The sequence below is a fragment of the Scleropages formosus genome, chromosome 11 (genome assembly GCF_900964775.1).
Source record: "Scleropages formosus chromosome 11, fSclFor1.1, whole genome shotgun sequence".
Lineage (NCBI taxonomy): Eukaryota > Metazoa > Chordata > Actinopteri > Osteoglossiformes > Osteoglossidae > Scleropages > Scleropages formosus.
The window spans coordinates 22380415-22398976 of NC_041816.1; positions in this window are offsets into that span (position 1 = coordinate 22380415).

Genomic DNA, 18562 nt, shown 5'->3' on the forward strand with positions numbered 1-18562 from the left:
TGTGTAAGAAACTGCTAATTGTGTGGACAGTGCTACGCTGCATTTTATGTATGCAAATATGTCTTTTGCGCAGCTGAGTAAAGATAATGAGGATGATGCTAATGATTAGGGTTAGGGTGGGTGTAGTGGCTAGTGCGTGACATTGTGCCGTAGCACGAGACACACCTATAGGAAATATATGTCATGCACAGGATCCGGAGTCCAGTTATTAGTGGAAAGGACATGTTTCCGGGTTTTGTCAGCATCTCAGCGCATGACCACGTTTTCAGAAACGGTGGACCAGGCATGAACCACGTACACCACTTATCATTTCAGAGCAAGGCAGAAACCTGGAACGACCCGTGGCACCAATGTGTGTGAGTAGGTACTGTGCAGAGTACTCTGAGCACTGTATACCATGATTTCTACAGCTTACTGTTGAATGGCACTTTGAGGTCTGAGTTTCAACCCACATTTTGAGTTCTTCTCAAAGTGTTACATTCACATATATTCATTTCATAGATAGTTTTCTCAAAAGGGACTCGCAATGAATATTCCACTGCCTTTAGCTGACACCTTTCCCCCAAAGTGACTTACAATACATTGACAGAACACACACACACACTGTCTGAACTGCTTGTCCCATACGGGGTCACGGGGAGCAACACAGGGCATAAGGCTGGAGAGGGAGGGGACACACCCAGGACAGGACGCCAGTCTGTCGCAAGGCACCCCAAGGGGGACTCAAACCCCAGACCCATGGGAGAGCAGGACCCGGTCCAACCCACTGCCCCACCGCACCCCCTGTTGACAGAACAGTACTTTGTATGTAATGTAGTATGTAAATGGTGTTCGGTGAGGCCGTTCATTTCCAGACTTTATATGATTTGGCTGAAAATATCGTAATACATAAATTTTAAAAGATTGTTAAATGTCTGGGGAAATAGATGGCAGTTTTTTTTTATTTTGTTTATTATAAGGATTTTGAGAAACGAGTCAAACTGTAAAACTATTCACAGTATGTACAGTACTTTACAATGAGCACCATCTTTGCATCCACTTTTTCTGCTGAAATAGCTTAAATACCAACAACCACTTGTCTCTTTTCCCTCTTGGTGCAATGACAGGATCTAAGAATCATACAGTTTCTGACATGGGCCAGATTCTAGCTGTGACCAGCTGAGCAGAGGTTACGAAACTCCTGCATTCTCCACCCAGGAGCTACTTGTCAGAGTGACTTATGAGCCTGCAAGCCACCAACAAGAATCCCCAATATAACACATGAATCACTGAACCGTTAATTATAAACCCATATGAGATGAACAGTACCGGATTGCATCTGTTTGTGGAATGCTTAAAACTGTTTATTGAAGAGCTGCAGCCTTCATTACGCGTTCTTTAAGCCTTAGTTGGGCTAAAACCCAGCACAGGCCATTGTGTTTTCTATGAAAATAACATGTGTTTTTTTCTTGGGATATGTCTTTGAAAAACCACAAACAGTGACCACATGAAATTCTGCGTATTGTACAATACAGCCGGAAACATGAGTCAGGGGAGAAAGAAATAAGTGCTGACGGGACATCTTTGTAAGCTTTTCTGAAAAAAAAAAAACTGTTTTCACAGCAGAGCAGTGTTGAAGCACTTGTTCAATAACTCCTCCATTAAGAATACAAAGCTGAGTCCAAGAATCTATGAAAAACATCAATTTTATATTCCATCCTTACAATTTCAATAACCACTTGTCTTGAGCAGGGTCCCAGTGATCCAGAGCCTATCCTGGAGGCAGTGTGCACAAGGCACAGGGGGTGGGGGGTATACACCCAGGAATGGATGTAGGTCCATTGTAGGGTAGCCACACAAACACAATCACTCATCCAATTTATGGGCAATTTAACATCACCATTCCACCGAAACTGCATGTCTTTGGAAAGTGGGAGGAAACAGGAGCACTCAGAGAAAGCCCATGCAGACTGTACACAGACCAAGCAGCAAGGTTTCTTTTGCATCACCCAGGTGTCAACACTGCTCACTGCACTACTGTCTATTATATTTACTCTAGCTCACACTTCTTGCTAAAGCAACTTACAACTGTTTACCCATTTATACAGCTGTGTAGTTTTTTTTTTTTTTTTTTTTTTATTTTAACTGAAGCAATTTTAGGGTAGGTACCTTGCTCAAGGGAATCAAACTTGCAACCTTTGGATCCAAAGGCAGTAGCTCTAACCACTAAACTACCAGCTTTTTTATATTATATTATATTATATTATATTATATTATATTATATTATATTATTGAATACTTAAACTGAGGCAATTAAGGTACTTTTTCTTTTTTTCAGGAGCACAAAAATCACAGTAAAAATTGCCATGGACACAAGTTCAGTCCTGTTGTACAATGCAAAGCCTCACAATTCCTAGTGTCTGTCTGAGGGTGAAGAGTTGGGTCAATGTTCCAAAGCAAAAATGAACTTCTCATTTCTCCACCTGCATCTAAGGCTTGACTATTGCCTTGAGGCTCCTCTGAGGAGCATGATGTGTCCATGTGCTAGTCCAGGGGTACTGGTCCAGTCTTCCATGTCACACGGAAGAGGCGTGTTACATAGGGCATCCCATCAACATGTGGTCATTCCACCTTTTCCAAATGAACCTAATCCAGCCCCATTGCAAAGAAGCTTGTGGTTCTGCTTCATGGACTGGAGGTAGGCCTACTTGTTCAGGAGCTACTCCTAGTGCTCCTTCCCCTTCGCAAAGACATTCCCAATCCCAACCTTTGAGAAATAGTACACTTTCCCTCCTGTGTTGCTAGAGAATTTGCTAGAAAGTGACATTTGAATGTTACTTTCCATGACCTCTCAAAATTCTTTCCAAACTTGGGCTTTTGCTTCTGTAACCTGCCACTGCAGCCTTCTTAGCATATCGGTGCCCTTCTGCCAAGTTTAGGGTTTTGCTTTCTAGTAAAACCCAATTGGACTCCTTTGTTTTGATGACTTCTTTCACCATTTGTGTCCAACAGTGGGTTCTTCATCTGCCACCATGACACCCTCCCACAGTAGCTCTGCAGAAAATCCTCCATAACAACATTCTTAAACAGGACTTGCTTCATGTCCTTGACATGCCCCTGAATGCAAGAAAAACTCTTTCAGAGGTGGGAGATGGCAGGTGGGACTCATTGCAAGGCTCCCTAGACACACTTCCTACTAGATTGGGCTTCCCAGGACCATTCAGTGGTTTCCCTACTTGTCTGGTCCAGGTCACCACCAGGTGGAGATGAAGCGACAGAGCAGAACTCCACTTTACCCAAGTGTACAGTCATATGGTCTCATCTGAGATGACACAATTGCAAAGTCAAAAGCTAAGATGCCCTGGCACCACATACACATGTGAGTTACCTTATGCTTGACCAATGTGTCCCTATGTTTGAAAACCTCACCAGGCAGATTGTTCCCCACATGAGCACTGAAATCATCCAGTAGACCCACAGTCCATCTTCATCAGAAATGTTTCGCACTCCACGCAATTTTTCACTGCATAAGAACACAACTGCGAAAGTTCCCCTGCACTGAGGGATTACCTCGTCCACCAGACCAAACTCAAGTTGTGTGGCACACAGCTGGGGCTGTGTGATTATTCTCAGGACCTTTCACTCAGGTCAACACCAGACATGGACTGAGACTACACCTGGTCAGGAAGTCTGGTTCCAGAGACAATACTATGCATGCAGGTACAATCAACTAGCTATCTCTCAGGGACAGCTGGTAGCATAGTGGTTAGCATGACTACCTTGGCACCCAAAGGTTGCAAGTTTGAGCCTCACCTCTAGCTGTAGTACCCTTGAGCAAGGTACTTACCCTGAATGGCTCCAGTAAAATTACCCAGCTGTATGAATGGGTAAGTAATTGCAAGTTTTTTTGGAGAAAAGTGTTGGCTAAATGAATAAATATGAATCTCCTCTCTAACTTTCCACATCCCCCAGGATCTCTAGCTTCTGTTCCATGTCCAAGGAGCTGTTCTTCATTGTGCTAAGCCATCCTTTCCATGCCTGGTACTTAACAAGAATTGCACTCTTACCTTACTGTGGTGAACACAAAGGGCAGCTGATAGCACCAGTTTTAGCCTGAGCAAAGCTGGGATGCAGGGGTCACCTAGCAACATGCTCACCAGTGAACCCCATTCCTAGGCCCAGCTCTAGAGATGTCTCCAGGTAATCTCAATCCAAGAAGACTTAATACTATTTTGCACTTTCATGGAAGTCATATAAGTATTTATTTCTTTGTAGGTCATCAGCTTTGACTAATTCCCTAAGGGTTATCCCACCAGGAGCAGCAACCTCAGGAGAACCTAGCTTTCACAGTCTCTGGGGCACCGAAGTTTCCACCATGGGAAGGTTGAGATCTGTGGACTGAATTAATGAAACCTTCAGTGTGCAGACGTTCCCAGAGTTATGATGGTCCGACTTACGATTTTACACTTTACAATGGTGTGATAGCGATACACATTCAGTAGAAATTGTACTTTTAATTTTGATTTTTTTCCCAGACAAGAGATATGTGGTATGATGCTGGGCAGCAGCAGTGATTTGCATCTCCCAGTCTGTCACGCAGTCACTAGTGTATATAACTGATACTCTACAGTGTTCTGTGTTGCCAGAATTTTTTTGGATACCCCCCTGTATCTACATTGTGTTTTGTGCATCCATCATGTCTAGGAAACGTCCATCTGCGTCTCCTGCTACTGGTGAGAAGAAGAAGAGGAAGGCAAGTACTCTTGAGGAGAAACTGAAAATAATTGCCCAGCATGAAGGCGGCAAACCCGTAATCGCAATCACGTGTATTCTAGGCTATGACGTTCGGTAGGTTAGGTCTTTTAAATGCATTTTTGACTTACGATATTTTCAATTTACCACGGGTTTATCGGAACGTAACCCCATCGTAAGTCGGGGACCGTCTGTATTTTTTCCTACATGCCTTTTTTGACCTTTTTTGAGTTCTCCAGTGTAGATGACAATGCCAATTAAAAACAATCAAACTATTTTATAGTTAAAGTGTATTGTTTAATCTGTCCCATTAATGTTTGTGACACGAAAAAACATACGCATGATAGTAATAATAGACTGAACTCCACTCATTTTGGGCCTACTTGCCGAATAGGTGAGAACGTGTCAGAAAGACAATGTGATGAAACTGAAGTGTGGCTTAAAGACAAGAATTAATGCCACGAAAGGCCAGCAAATGGTGAAACTGAGAGCAAAAGCTCGCAATGTGAGGAACGGCTGCTCTGCAGCCTCTTTCAGCGTTTCTTAAAGCAGTGTTGTTTTCTCCCACTTCGCGTACGAGCGCTGAAAACGCAACACAGATTTGGAAATAAAAGAACTGCGAAGCAGAAGTCCAGGAATGCTCAACAAGAACTTTAAGAGCGGAGAATTTTTCTTTAATGTCAAAGTGTTTAAGGTCCCAGTCTGATACATAATAATTGGAAAAGTTCTCTTAAAGGAGATACTTAAATGATAGACAGATTCGGAGGATCGTAACAGAACTACTGCTGTAGCCGGGAGATAAACGTGTAATGTAAACGACAAGATTTCTGCCCGTCTAAATTGCCACAAAGAGAACACTGGATATTTTATGTGCCAGCATTCGGTCCTTGACCACTGCCTCTGCGTCACAGGGTTCTGCTGCGTTGCTCCTACGCTCGTTTTTCCCACAGCCCTCCCATCAGTTTCAAAACTTTCAAAAACAGCTGAGATGAAAGCATCGAAAATGAGCATGAGGAAGAAACATTTGCTGATAATCCACATACAAGAAATAAGAAGTATGACAGGCAGCAGCCACAAACAAAAAACCCCTCTTAAGGGAAAGCAGAATTTCTTGCAGCACGTTTCCCCAGCGCAGTCCAGTGTGGGCTGTGCCTCTGCATACTGCTGCAGGAAAGTGCGAGATTCTGGCTGCTGTAGCCACTGCGTGAGAAGAGCGTTCTATAAAAATAAAAATAAAGAAATAAAAAATAAAGAAAAGAATCACACACTTGACACAATGGCTTTGATGATACTCAGGACTCATCTTTACACTCTTTCATGGTTATTGAACTCCCAGCTCGATGGCATCCCCAAAGTAAACCAGGAAATTGCGCACTTATTCGTTCAGCTGATGCTTTTCTCCAAAGCAACTTCCAATGAACTCTATGTAGTGTTATGAGCCCACACACCTTATTCACCGCGGTGACTTACACTGCTAGATACACTACTTACACTGGATCACTCATCCATACATCAGCGGAACACACACACTCTCTCTCTCTGTCACTCACACACTATGGGGGAACCTGAACAGCATGTCTTTGGACTATGGGAGGAAACCAGAGCACCAAGAGGAAAACCACACAGACACAGGAGAACACGCAAATGCCACACTGATTGAGCAGGGATTAAACCCATGTCCTCTCGCACCACTCAGGCACTGTGAGACAGCAGCGCTGCTCGCTGTGCCACCATGCTGAAGTGACTTACAACTATTTACCCATTCATATAGCTGGGTCATTTCACTGGAACAATGTAGGGTAAGGCCAATATAGGGAGGGGTGTGGTGGTGCATTTGGCTTGGCTGGGTCCTGCTCTCTGGTGGGCCTGGGGTTCGAGTCCCACTTGGGGTGCCCTGCAATGGACTGGTATCCTGTCCTGGATGTGATACTTCCCTCTTTGGCCTTGCGCCCTGTGTTGCTGGCTTAGGCTCCGGTTCACCGTGACCCTGCTTAGGACAAGTGGTTTCAGCCAGTGTGTGTGTGTGTGTCTGTGTACAGCAGGGTAACCTTACTGGAGTGATTTACGGTAAACATCTTTCTCAAGGGCACTACAGCTGGAGATAGTTTCAAACCTGTGCCCTTTGGATCCAAAGACAGCAGCACTAAACCACTACACAACCCCAGCCTACTGGAGCTCAGCTGTCAGATCACCATTTAACTGCACATCTTAAAAGGCAAATCAAGTGAAGCCGCTGTACCAGTCATCAAATCCGCTAATTCAGTGCCTGTCCTGCTAATTTCTTTACAGTACATACTCTCAGTGACATCATTTGTATCAAAGAAATTGATAAATCAAATCCATCACGTTTCATAATCCAGTCTTAACTAGACGTCATGCTACCATGTCTAAATCCAGTGGAATATCTTTACACAGGGAAGTTCATGCAACAGAAAAGAATTCACAGTTTCAAATTGCACAGTTTATCAGCCATCAATCTCAGTTTTAATTGGAGGTGTTGTTCTTTTTTATCATAGGAAGTGAAACTCATAAGCCGACAGTATTAAGCAGTATAAGGGAATCCGATTGGTACTAATATGAGCAGATGGGGAGGTTAAACAGTGACCCTGACAAACAGTGATCATATAAGCAGTGAAGGCTGTAACGCTAGTATGGGAGGCACTGGGTAGTGCTGCTTCCTTACAGAGACTGGGCTGTTCTTGCATAGGTTTGAATCTGAGAGTTTGCATTGCCACCCCATGTTTGCGTGGGTGCCCTGTAACACTCCGAAGAATTACACTTCAGACGATTTGGGGATTTTCAAACCCTTACCTTAGCACTCGCTGTGTGACTGGGTGAGTGTGTCTTTACATGGCCATCCTGTGACAACTGACATCCCATCCAGTGTGTACCTCCACAGCCTTGAGTCCAGTGATTCCAGGATAGGGTCTGGACCCGTGTGACACTGCCAAGGACAAGCAGTTACTGAAAATGGATGGATGTGTCATTTCAAAGAATTCATAAGTATAGATGATATGCAGTATTTACTTCATACACCAGAGACTGGAAACAGAAAATTTAAGTGTATATAATATATTATATTATTATATATTTGTGAAATACACAAATTATTTCCCAGTAATCTATGCAAAGACATGCAAAAAATCTACTCATCACTAGAAATGTGGGCCACAAGGCTTTAATTTTGAAAGAGCTATTTGGTATGACTGGCACATATGTACTCCAAAACCAACTTTTTGGTTTGAAATAATTATTTAGCATTTAACTTTATTGTTCTGAATAATAGGTTGTATTCTAGCTATGAAGCATTTCTTTGTCTTCTGAAAGGGCAATCAGATAAAGCAATGTGGTAACACATAAAGCAATGTTGTACTGCTATTACAATGCTAGCAACGTTGCTTTTGCAAAGCACGAATTGCTCATCGCTTTTCACAGTTTGTCAGCACGTTTCATCTGAGCAGAATTTCAGTGGCACAGAGTGAAAAGCATGTTCCAAAATTATGTTCAGAATGCCTGCTGTATTTATTGTCTAGAGCTGTACTTCAGTTCTAGACAATTAAAAAGGAACTGATTTCATACCGGTGACGTGTCTAAAATGAACGAAAAGTCATTTTAAATAAAAACACCCGACAGCGATTAGCCCAAGAGAATTCCTGTGTTGATAATCCAATAAAAAAACACCGTTTCTGCAGCAAACAAGAAACAATTTCTTTAAAGGTCATGCTTGTGAAATGCTAGACTTGCAGTGTACTTGTGACATGCGCCTTCATTAAAACCTGCCCAGCCACATGGTCGAGTTTTGTGACAGAGTACGAAGGTGTGAAAACAGCCTTCCTGTCAGAGCACCTAATTTTAGACACAAGCATAAAATAGAGTTCTCTTACTGCTCCTGCCTGTAGATGACTGGATTAACAAAAACTGTGATACCCCAAGCGTGGGCTTCTGTGTGCGAATGGGGAACTCAAGGGGCATGCTGAAATTGCAATATAATGCGGCTTGTCACGTGGCTCTCCTTGCTGCCAGAGGCTTGCGACATGACCGTCAGAGAGGGCTCTGCGTCTAGCTTGTCAACTATCTAAAAAGAAAGTGTCGTCTCGTTGAACTTCTCTCTGTCCTCCGCAATGTCGTGGAAATCACGTTGGCTTCACCTGGCCCCTCAAACGCACAGGGGACGTTCCTGAGCTTTTTCACAAATTGCATATGTAAAGCCTAATTTACATCTATTTATTTATTAACATCTTACATTTGTTTATTGAGCAGACACTTTTCTCCAAAGCGACTTCCAGTGAACTCTATGTAGTGTTATCAACCCACACACCTTATTCACTGCGGTGACTTACACTGCTAGATACACTACTTACACTGGGTCACTCATCCATACATCAGTGGAACACACACATACTCTCTCTCTCTGTCACTCACACACTATGGGTGAACCTCAACAGTGTGTCTTTGGACTGTGGGAGGAAACCAGAGCACCCAAATACTTTCACTGCTAGATGCACTACTTACACTGGGTCACTCATCCATACATCAGTGGAACACACACACACTCTCTCTGTCGCTCACACACTATGGGTGAATCTCAACAGCATGTTTTTGGACTGTGGGAGGAAACCAGAGCACCCAAAGACTTACACTGTTAGATACACTACTTACAATGGCTCACTTATCCATACATCAGTGTAACACACGCACTCTCTCTGTCACTCACACACTATGGGGGAACCTAAGCAGGTCTTTAGACTGTGGGAGGAAACCAGAGCACTCAGAGGAAACCCACGCAGGTACAGGGAGAAAATGCAAACTCCACACATACTGATCGAGGATCGAACCCCTGTCCTCTTGTACCACCCAGGTGTTATGAGATAGGAGCGCTATTTGCTATGTCACCCTGCACCACCGTGCCATTTTTCATCTATTTCATTGTAAATAAAACAATAAAACAAATGTTTCAACAAAAAATTTATCTTTTGTTAACAGATGTTTTGATTGATGGGTGAACAATGAAGTAGAATTACTAAAAACTGCAGGGAAGAAATAACCCATCAAAATGGCTTGTGGTCAACGTTACCATTGTCTGAAATGTCAAGCATTGTAAAGTTAACCGGATGAGAAAAATCAGATCAATCTCTTTGTACATACAGCAATTGAAAAAAAATTAAATGAAATTTGTTCACAGTCCCGGTTAGTCCTCACATCAGTTGTGGACCTTGAAGGATGTAGTCACTTTTCACTTTATTGTATTCTCACTAAGAGTGTTGTCTGTGGTTAAAATTCTGTTGTCCTCCGAATATTTTCCCATGGCACTTTTCAGTGTTTCGTGCGGAGGAGGGAGGCTCATAAAGCGGATACAGACTCAGGAGCCCAGTTAAATTTCAGAACAAACAAGACTTTGAATTTATGTAAATGGTGTTTTTGTATCCCATCTGATTCCAAGTATTGCTTTTGATTTTTATTTTCTCTTCTTGTCCAGAGTGTTGTTGCATTTCATTTTATTTTTAATGGTTCGTTTACTGAAATGCATTTAGCAAAAGTCCTGAGTTTACCATATTTTTCAGGAATACTTTCAGTTCACCACGTTTTGCAACCTATAGTTTTGAAGTCGGCATAAACATCAAAAAGTTATCACACCACTTTCCTGTTTTACACTTCCTGGATTCGCCACACAGACCACAGAAATGAATATTGCATTATATTTGAATAAACTGTATGGGATTTAAGTATTCTGTTCATGCTTGACTTACTGGAAAAACCCACTTTGACAAGTTGCATCAGCTCTGCTCAACATCACCCAGGCTCACATGACCCAAAAATCACAAGAATGGAAGCAACCATAAAACACGTTGGTCAATTTGTCCCTGGTTATGTGCCTGTAATTGCTGTGCACTGCATAGTTTGAAGTGTTTAACGAAGCGCTGAGGAACATCTGCTCTGTGCTTGTAAGGAAACTTCTAGAAGAACATGGCACAAGGGATTGAGAAGTTTCTTCCATGAGAAATTTACTAGTGTTGCAAGGCTTTTAAGACACATACAACCTGTTTATCTTTTATCAATTCCGTTCAAATTCCGATAATTTGAATTATCATACAGCAATAATTCTATTATTAGTTGTAACCTGACATAGAAGTCTTGTTTAAACTAGAATGCCCAAGAGGGGAGGACCGCTGCTGGCACTTTGACCGCAGAGGCTGTTTTTCTCCCTTAACTTTCAGTTGAGAGTTTTTCGTTCCTTTCCTCCATGGCTAGTAGGCATATTTATAACTTTGATAAACTCATTGATAATGTATTATGTCAATCTGTACACAACTGTCTTTTTTGTATTTGTTTCATTGCCTTATACCTTTGTTCAAGTACTCTGTGTCACTGCGTGAGACGAGAGCTCTATAAAAATAAATTGCTTTTAATTTTTCCTTTTCACTTTTTTAAGCTTCAGAGTGGATAGATCATTTCTGCTACAGTTATGGTTTCGTTTAATGAACAACACTTTACCTTTGTCCCTTAGGATGTGGAATAAAAGAGAATAAACAGCCCCATTTGGGCCTTATCTCCCAGAATAAAGGTGTCGAAGTGTCAAAGGCCGGGTTTAAAATCAGCAGAAATGTTGTGTGGGATTTAATGAGCTTCGCATGCAAGCACACCTTCAAACATCATGTCGATGAAGCAGTTCTATATGGAAGAGTTGGCCAAAAATTCTTCCTGTTGGTGTAACAGGCTAACTGTTGTTTCATACAAGGCAATACATGGTTTTTATTCGCTTCTATAGGCCATCCAAAACAGAGTTTCCATAGTGTAGTGATCCTCATGTTCACATAACATGCGAAAAGTCCCCTGGTAGCATAATGGTGAGTGCCACTGCCTTTAGAACCAGCGATCATGGGTTTGACTCTCACTTCCAGTTGTAGTACCCTTGAGCAAGGTACTTACCCTCAATTGCTTCATTGAAGTTGCCTGGCTGTATAAATGGGTGAATGGTTGTAAGTAGCTTAACATTATGAGGCCTTTTGGAGAAAAGTATTAGGTAAATGACTAGAGGCGGTCTTGCATTTTTGTAGAACTTTGTACAAATTTCCAGTATTATGTGCTAAATATGGTCACCATAACCCTATGATAGCCTTTAAGGAAGGATCAAACATCCAAATGTCTCATTATATTCAATTACAAAACTTTCCAGAATACAGATGCTCCCCAACTCACGATGGGGATATGTTCTGATGAACTCATCATAAGTCGAAAAAAATCGTAAGTCAAAAATGCATTTAATACACCTAACCTACCGAACATCACAGCCTAGTATACCTGCGATGGCCATTACGGGCTTGCTGCTTTCATGCTGGGTAATTATTTTCAGTTTCTCCTCAAGAGTAATTTCCCTCCTCTCTTCTTCTCACCAGTAGTCAGAGACATAGATGGGCATTTCCTAGACATGATGGATGCACAAAACACAACGTAGATACAGGGAGTATCCAGAAAAGCACTGGCAATGCAGAACGCTGTAGAGTATTGGTTGTATATACTAGTGACTGCGTGTCAGACTGGGAGATGTGGATCGCTGCCGCTGCCCAGCATCACGAGAGAGTATCGCTCCGCATATCGCTTGCCTGGGAAAAAAAAAATTCAAAATTAAAAGTATGGTTTCTACTGAATGCGTACCCCTATCGCACCATAGTAAAGTCAAAAAATCGCAAGTCGGACCATCGTAATTTAGGGACCGTCTGTACTTACTTTTCTCAAATCACTGTAATGCACAGAATTTAGAGACCTCCTCACTTCATGAAGGACGTTGCTGAATGGTGTAAACAGAACCAACTAGTGCTCAACTCTAGAAAGACTAAGCTGATGGCGGTAAACTTCAGGAGGTCCAAGGGCCCACTGCAGTCCAGTGCAACAACCATTGATGGAGTGGAAGTGGAGATGAGGGGGAGGTACAAGCACCTGGGAGTGCACTTGGACAACATGCTGGAATGGATCTGCAGCACTGAGGCCTTATACAAGAAAGGCGAGAGTCACCTTTACATTCAGAGGTGACACCGGTCTTTTGGAGGTCACTGTGGCAGATGCGAGAAATGAACGCTAAACAAACTCCTGTCCATTATGGACACCGACCCTCACCATCTGCATGACACCACGGCTAAACAGAGGAGTGCATACAATAAGAGACTGGCTCAGTTGAGCTGCTCCAAATCAGGAGGTCATTTCCAGGAGCCACTGCCAGGTTATATAAAAAGCTCTCATGCTGAGAGGGTAGTGACCTCTTAATTATTGAGTAGTGCTACTTTCACATCCACCACTCTCTTGCATCTAAATATGCCTGTTGGCATATTTCTTAAGGTTTTGCTGCTGTATGTATATTGCACTTTGTATGTGCCTGTAACCTAATGCCATTTCCTCTAGTAAAGTTTTCATTCGTTCATTCATTCCTTTATTCATTCAGTCTAGGTGTAGCCCATCCTGGAACCTATGTGAACATAGCGTACAGCGCTGCTTCAAACTATGTGAAGCCCTCATGTCCTTTAGTTTTACCATGAAATGGTCATTTAATGAGAATCGGTCTTTCTCATCTAACATAATAGGTATATAATTATCAAGTCCATATGTTGCTTTAGAGGAAAACATGCACGTAGTAGAAAAACGCAAGTAGTGCAGGTGGAAAAATAAATGAAGCCCATCATAACCATTTATTCCTGTGATAAGTTTAAGATTTAGATTTTCAAAGTTTATTGTATTATTTAATACAAGAACAGTGACCATCCCTGTAGGGTTCACATACATTCAAGCAGCGCCGTTGCTTCCTCTTGGGTTTCTTGACAACGGCAACGAAGTTTTAAAAAGTGCTGCTGATAAAAACGAGAGGGACAACTGAGCTGAAGAGAATCAGTAGTGCTAAGATTTAATTTGTTTTGCTTTCAGCAAAATTCCTTCCCAGAGCATCATCACTTGCAGTATGTTTTTGACTGTGTCAGTGTTACATTTCACAATGTTGTTCATAGTTTTGTTTGGTGTAAAATGATTTGCGTCTCTTACTGATACCGGTTTGTGCCCATTTCTTTTATGACGGAGGTGTTTTTGTGCAGAGGGGGGTGCGGTGGCGCAGTGGGTTGGCCCACAGTCCTGCTCTCCAGTGGGTCTGGGGTTCGAGTCCCGCTTGGGGTGCCTTGCGGCGGACTGGCGTCCCGTCCTGGGTATGTTCCCTTCCCCCTCCGGCCTTACGCCCTGTGTTGCCGGGTAGGCTCCGGTTCCCCGTGACCCCGTATGGGACAAGCGGTTCTGAAAATGTGTGTGTGTGTGTGTGTGTGTGTGTGTGTGTGTGTGTGTGTGTGTGTGTGTGTGTTTTTGTGCAAGATGAACCCAGAGTGGGTCTGTGATCAGGGTATGTTCCACAAGGTGTTGTTCCACTATCTGGCATTCCCATGAAGAAATCTCAGCTCTACAATCCTGGCTTCCTGCCTTTCAGCACACTTGCTGGTTTCCATTTGGTCATGAAACAGCCTTTGATTTCATGCATACTCATAGAGACAGGCCATCTGAGACTCAACCACAACCATATGCTTGTATTTTGTGTACCTAGTATGTGTGCAAGTGCACTTGAGAAATTAAGCTACACTTCCTATGTGACATTTCATGGGCACCGCCACTGAATTATCATAATTCATAATTCATATTCTATCATAATTAATACAAGAGCAGAGGTGCAATACTGTGTACTTCAGATTTAAGTCTCAGGAGAAACTTTGGACACACTCACTATTTTAAATGGCTAGAAGTGACGTTTTAACCAATGCGAACAGATATGCAAAGAACAATCTGGTGTCACCGGCAGAGGGCTGACACGCAGGATGGTGGACCCAAGCGCAGGATCTTTATTGTGAGCCGGAGGAACGAGGCAGGTATCGTGGTCGGGGACAGGCGAAGGGTCAGGTCGATCAGCACACGTTGTTCGGGGTCGCGAATCCAGGGACGTGGTCTTGAAGGACGAAGCGATGGGTTGGTACCATGGGAGTCTTGGTGCTGGGCAGGGAACAAGGAGGAACAGGTTCGGTGCCTTATGTTCTCTCGTCCTGATTAGCCCCAGGTGTCCTTGTTAGGGGTGCGCTGGAGGCCATGACATCTGGAACCGAGCATTAGAAAATATGGTTTTTGAAAAGCAAAGAGCATAATTCTGAGGACCACATATGCAAGCAAATGACACCTGAAGACGAACGAAATGAACAAGATAATTACTCTGGTGTAGCTGGTTACACTGGATCCTGCCAGAATTCCAAGAAGCATTCCTGAGCAGTTCCTGTTTCTTGTTAGCTGCACTCACACAGAGTACCAATTGTGGCATATTTAACTGCGACTCTAGATCAATCAATTCTACAACAGACAAAAGACAAATCTTGCACTATAAAGATGTGAAAATTGCGCATATAACTTGCATATGTAAAGAGTGACCTTCCTCTTCATTGGAGGTTAAGTTTCAGATTAGATTTGGAAGCCCTAATTTGTCAACACCACGTTTGCCTCTCTTTTTTTATTATTATTTTTTAAATTATGCAGTTTTTGCTTTGCTGTTACATTTTTTTTGTTTGGGTATGCGGGTTAACGTTTTGAGGTGGTCAAGATCACAGAGCCAAGGGAAGGTACTGAGCAAATTTTCAATTCTTCTTCCTCATACATAATGCTTTTCACAAAGCTTCACCTCAAAAGAGAACAGTGGCGGGCAAGCAACGGCCACAAAAGTGTTGCACATCCCTCTTAGTGCGGCAAACTGGCTGCAGTGGTGTGTCAAGTGCCATGGCAGAGCTTTCTCTGACTCCACCCACCCAACCAAGTCTTAGCCAACAGCTTTTCTCAAAGGTCATCAATTAGGAGAGACCACTGTTGGAGCTGGGCCCAGAGCACCATGGGTAGAAAAATATATACCCGTGCGAATCCCTCCAGTGCGCCATCCACTACAGAATGTCCCACAAGATTACACAAATCCTGTCCTTCTGGTGTTTAACAGAGTTGTATAGAGAGATTGACGATCAGCACGGATGGATTGCATACACAGAACTCAAACATGCTAAACATGCCATCTCGTCAGCCCTGCTGTCAACAGTTAGGTTGTTAACAACTGTGAACTCAGATGTCAAACTCATTACACACGTTGATTACAGCCCATAAATATAATAATTCATATCGGTCATAGGGTGAGGTTGGGAGGAAAACTACCTGTAAGGCTGACAAGGATGGAGGTTGTGCAAACATCTCAAAGAGGAGCACATCTACAAAGGCTCACATCCTAAAACGAACCCTTGTCACGTGGCCACACATTTCTTGCATCCGCATTTTATGGTTTCTGTATGATGTTTACCATGACATTGGCATTGGGAATTAACCATTTGTAGATGCACTGAACAATGTCAAAGGCCAAATAAAAGTGTTAGAATAGATGATCAATTAGAGGCTTCTTATCAGCAATGCCACTGAGAGCATCAACATGTTTGGAATGCGTTGCAACAGCACGTATTTTGCGTTTATACATGTGTTTAGGTGTGTGCACGTGCTGAAAGGGAAGAGGAATTACAGTGTGTCAAAGCAAAAAAGCCACAGCACCTACAATGGTGAGATCTTAAAAAGGTGTTTAACGTAGGACTGCAACATGTATTTCACACGCAAGCGTAAAATCACGAGTTCATCACTGAGACCATCATCTAGGAACTGCAGAAAACAGCACAAACAGATCATAAGATGCATCTCACAAAAGATGTACATCCCTGGAGAATTCAACAATCTGCTTCCATTCCTGTCAAAAGAATAGCAGAAGTACGCAAATAAAATTAACACGGCGTCATGGTTTTAGGAGAGATTTAGGTACAGAGAAGCTCACCGTGAGATGCGATTATAAAGAAGACACTTCAGAAAACTGGTGAACACCTCATTGCTCCAGTGAGATGCCAGTAGTGCAAAGGTCAATACTTCCCCTTCTGAAAACTCAAAAAATGCGGAGATATCGGATGAAAGTGACACCTGCAGACAGGGCAGGACTTTAATGCAGAAACTAATCTGTGTCGCATGCTATAACTTTGTGGTTTTACGGAGGTGGTGTGCCAGTCACAATGTAAAGTCAGTAATACGGCTCAGGTCCGGCATGGACTTAACAAAGAAAAATAACATGCTACGCTTTGAGAGCCAAAGTGTATTCTGGACAATGCAGAGTGATAGACAGCGAAAGCCGTTGGAGCCTGAAAGGTATCTGATTATCTCTCAACAGTCAGTCATTCATTCCCCTCCTGCTTATCCTGGAAAGGATCACAGTGACAGGAGGGTGAACAGGCAGGCCCAAGCCTTCCATAACCCAGCAACAGTTTTGAGCTCTTTCCGGGGATCTACACACAAAACGACACTTCCAAAGCCAGGCGAGGGCAATAATCCCTCTAACTTTCCTGGGTCTGCCCCCAAGGTCTCCTCCTGGTGGGGCATACCCTGCCTAACCACAGCAGGAACTGGCATTGTAGTGATGCCTTTGACTTCAAAGATCACAGGTTCAAATCCCACCTAGTGCTGTAGTGCCCCTGAGTGAGGTCCTTACCCTAAATCACTCAACTAGAATAATCCAGTTACCTAAATAGACACGCTAACATTTTAAGTTGCTTTGGAGAAAAGTGCCAGCAAAATGAACAAATGTAAATTGCAGCTGACCTGGGGGGTTTATTACGATATATCTTGGATGAGACCTCAACCAGAGGCAAGCAAGGCTGTTGAGTTGTAAACCAAGAGCTTCATGTAAAGGTTCAGCTCCCATTTCACCGCCACAGACTAGTACAGGTGCTTGTGCTAATCTGTCTTTCTTCTCAAATGTCTCGTTCCTCTTTTTCAACACTTGTGGGCAGAACTCAGATACTTGAACGCTAGGGGCAGTTGTTCCTCTCTCTCTTACAGAAAGCAACCAGCTCTTTTTCTGGAGAGAACCACTTGAATTCAAGCAAAAGGTCACGGTTACATGAGGCCAAAGGTATAACATCATGAGGGCTCCTCCTTGCTATTCTTGGGCTTTTTATTTGTGGCGTGTCTGTAAACACACGCATGCACATTTTCCAAACCGCTTGTCCCATACGGGGTTGCGGGGAACTGGAGCCTACCCAGCAACACAGGGCGTAAGGCCAGAGGGGAAGGGGACACACCCAGGACGGGACACCAGTCTGTCACAAGGCACCCCAAGCGGGACTCAAACCCCAGACCCACCGGAAAACAGGACCTGGTCCAACCCACTGCGCCACCGCACCCCCATCTGTCTGTAAACAATCATCATAAATTATAGAGAAAGGCAAAATGAAACAGTAGGTAACAGATTTTAATAACATTTCTTAATGTTTTTTTTAATCACACGGAAACACTACATAAATGTAAATGTAAATATACCCTGGTGTTCAAGTGTGGAAAGAAGCCAAACTCATAATAAATTATGCAAAATAAGCAAAAGTCAACTTTGTGCGGTTACACCTTCACACTGTGTTAGAGAAAACAAGTTACATTTGCAGCACATCAATATGCACTATCAGCAGATTCAGGCTGCACTACCAAAGTGTTTCCCACAGGTTGCCAAACCTCATCCTAGTACTCAACAGCATATGCAAGTTTTAGACCTTTTTCATGGAACCCAGTTCAGCTAAGTAGCAGATAAGTGTTTTATCAAACATGCAAAAGTGAAAGAATTGTATAGGCCTACCCCAGATTTCTGTGAGAAAGCAACAAGAATGTTGTTAAGCTTATGCAAGCATGTGGTTACAGGTTATAAAGCTCACTTAACAGTTCAACACGGTATTTCACCAAAGAAGCTTCTTGCTCAAAACTACACTTGGATCAC